Below are 3,822 nucleotides of genomic sequence, written 5' to 3' on the forward strand. Positions count from 1 at the left end.
ATTGATATCACCGAAGCGTAAAGTCAGAAACCGCTTTGCCAGTAAATACTTCCTCGTTTATGACCTGAGTAATCAAAATATATCAGTTCGGATACATAAAACTTTTTCCCACGCCTTTCTTTTCTTTTATTACTTAGTTTTGTTACGTTTCTCATGTTTGTTTCTATTTGACTTGCATTGTTTTCCTAGTTACAGGCACGCGAGGGGAACTTCCCGCTTGCGTTTTTTTTATTTTTTTATTCAAGTCATGTTTTCCTACTTACAGACAGTGAAAGGAAAAACCAGTGGCATACTTTTTATTCTGCACATGACCACAGCAAGGAATAAGTAAGGTCGTGGCGTGGCGTCGGTCGTGGCCTCGCTAAGTTCATCTTGGAAACCCGGGGCAGCACGCTTGAACACATCGGCGGCCAACAAGCACGCATATTTGACAAGGCTTTCGTAGGCAGTTTAAGCATTTATATGGGCAGCTTAATGGCCCTGATGGTAGCCTGGCCCTTCTTCTGTACCATGAACCTAAAAAATGGTATTGGGGATGGATTTTATCTCTGTTTTGGCCTTTGGAAATAGTTATGTGAACCAAAATCATCTGAGATTATGGAAACTCGCTCAACCACCTTCGCCAGCGGGGCAAAGTGAGGGAATACCGGCCCGCTGAGTCTGTCTAGTTAACTTGTCCTGCACGCACCGGCCGAGCCACTTTTTGTCCCTTGCGATATCGTTCAACCACTTCATACTGCTTTACACCGAGGTTTAAATTAGCTAGAGCATGGATTTGGATATTAGAAGGACAAACAATAGCTCAGCACCTCTTACTGATAGTTTTCAAGCTTTCTTTCAGCTCGTAATAGTTTAACCCCTTGACCGCGGATTTCCCACAAGAAGACATCACCAAACTACAGGAATGGAACAAAAAGTGGCTGCTACAATTCAATGAGGAAAAATGTAAAGTCCTGGACCTTGGGAGAGGATATCCAGCATACCGATATCACACGGGAAACACTCCACTATCCACCACAGAGGCAGAGAAAAACCTGGGAGTATAAGTAACCAGGCTACCAATGAAAGCCGAACCCGTACCAATCGCCGCGGACGGGTTAATACTTGGATATATACGTTATTTTTCACCATTTGCTTACCTTCCGCGGTATTGCTCAACCACTTCTAACGTTTTACACCAAGGATTAAGTTACCTATTCCTTGAGCGTGGATTTGGATATTAGAAGGATAAACAGTAACTAAAAACTTGTTACCAATAGTTCTCAAGCATTTTTTCAGCGCTTAATGACTTAATACTTTAGATATGTTCGTTATTTTTTTTCCCTTTCGCCTTCAAGTTCACTGCTCTTGTTTGCCTTTTGTCATTTCCCTTTAATTCCCTCTAATAAAGCTACCGGAACCCCTAATCATTGTGGAAAGGTAGTTATTTACACATCTATGTTTTATAAGACGAGAAGAAACAATGAAAGAGTACCTATCTACCTACCCCAAGCAACTCCTATAACCATTTCCTGTACAACCTAACCAGTGCCCCTCTGTTGTGTTTATCCCTACACAAACATGGGCAGGTGAGTCAGTACAGGTGGGTGACATCCCTTACTGAGGCGTTTACTAATTAATATGAAGAAAATGGTCAGGGAGAGTGTTGCCACCTGACTCCTTAATGAAGTACTTTGCTTTATTTACAATGCGATAAGTAAACAAAGATGGGCTTGTTTATCTTTTCTAACAGTAAGGGGTATTTCTTTCTTCATTTTAGGCCAAAAGAAATGCTCTAAAACTTTATGATATGGACATGAGGAGAAGAGGAATTAAGGAGAGGATTATGAAAGGGAGGAGAAGGAGGAGAGTATGGGCGTAAGAGAGAGGAGAGGAGGAGAAGGCAAGACACCTCTCCTCCTGAAATATATTTACAACGCGATAAGTAAACAAAGATGGGCTTGTTTATCTTTTTAACAGTAAGGGGTATTTCTTTATTCATTTTAGGCCAAAAGAAATGCTGTAAAACTTGATGATATGGACATGAGGAGAAGAGAAAGGAAGGAGAGGATATGAAGGGGAGGAGAAGGAGAGCATGGACGTAAGAGAGAGGAGAAGGCAAGACACCTCTCCTCCCGAAACTGACTTCTCTTCTGGCAACTCGTCTGTACTACTTTTTTCTAGGCGCGGTGACTAGCGGGCTTCATTTCCTTCATTTTTCGAGGGTCCTTGAACTGATAACTTTGCTGTAAAAAAAAAAAAAGAAAGTGGGAGCTAAACGGTAAAAACACAAAAACATCAACAAAAAATAAACTGCTCTGACAAAACAAAATAAAATCGAGAGGTCAGTAAAGCAGTCAATTTCGTGTTTAGTGGAGAAGTGTCTTTGTTTTCATTTTTCGGGTGTCCTTGAACTGATAACTTTGCTGTAAAAAAAAAATAATAATGTAGCTAAACGGTAAAAACACAAAAACAACAAAAAATAAACCACTCAGACAAAACAAAAAAAAATCGAGAGGTCAAAAGAGCAGTTAATTTCGGGTGGAGTGGAGAGGTGTCTTGATCCTCCCCTCTAGAACACGTGGAGAGAAGTGGTTAAATAATATTCCACCTGGTAGTACGTACAATGACGGGAGAGTTGGGGAGTGTGTTCAAGCGGTTCAAGCCGGACTGTTTAAACGCTACCATTCAGTAACACGTTGATATGCACACAACCATGGCCGTCGACTTTCTATTACGAGGAAAATAATGAATGAAAGTAAAAGGTGATTGTGCGTTAGTGTGTGTGGGGGGGGGGGGGCGTATGTGGGCGTTTGTGTTAGCCTGTCTGTCTTTCTCTTTAATTTCTGTCTATCTCTATTTGTGTCTGAATCTACCTGCCTGTTTATGTTTGTTTGTATGTGTTCCTGCATGTCTGTCTGTTTGTCTGTCTTCGTGTCTGTCTGAATATGAAGAAACGACAGTGATGGCCACAACTGATCATCTTCGTATGTGTCTCTACCTGTCTGTATGTCTGTCTTTCTCTTTCTGTCTCTATGTCTGTTAGAATATGAAAAAGACAACGATGACCCTATCCACTAATCAACTTTGTATCTTTGTATTTGTGTCCCTTTGTATTTAACTGTGTCTGTCTGTATCTATCTATCTCTCTGTCATATGTTTTCGTGTGTCCCTGTCTGTCTATCTATCTTAGTCTTTCTACGTGTATGTCTGTCTGTATATGAAACAAGAGGATGAGCAGAACAACACTCTTTATTTTTGTCTGTTGTGGGAGCGGTGAGTAGCGGACTTTTGTTTCTACACTCTTTTTGTTGCCCTTGAACCGTCTCTGTTGTAAAAAAAAATACCCATCTATGCATACCTCGCCTCCCTCCTACCCAAGCATCTTCCCTTTTGCCGTACCCAGCCGCCGGCCAACCAGCAGCATCATGCCCAGAGGGGGAGAAAGTAACAAGAGTATACCAGATCGGCCAGGAACCCTCCCAAACACACTCCCGTAAGGACACACAGCAGGAGGAAAACACTAGCTCGCCGTGAAGACAATATCACAGCAAAACCCAAGTCCACCTCTGCGTAACCTTCAATGAGAGAGGTGAATCATCAGGCCTTCGGGATTGCATGTGGAGACTTGTTCCTGAATCTGCCAAACCTCAACCGGTCAGACAATGCCTCTAACCCCACTCAAACCGCAAACTCTCGCATGCACTTGAGGTAACGAGGGACGAGGAAAGAAGTGGATTGCGTAAGGGCGGTATCGATCCCCCAAACCCGTTGTCCTTAGCCCCTGGAAGCGATGAAGTAAGCCAGCACCGTACGACAACTTTTTTTCTGGCGCGGCAACGT

Source organism: Eriocheir sinensis, chromosome 13 (assembly GCF_024679095.1).
Source record: "Eriocheir sinensis breed Jianghai 21 chromosome 13, ASM2467909v1, whole genome shotgun sequence".
Lineage (NCBI taxonomy): Eukaryota > Metazoa > Arthropoda > Malacostraca > Decapoda > Varunidae > Eriocheir > Eriocheir sinensis.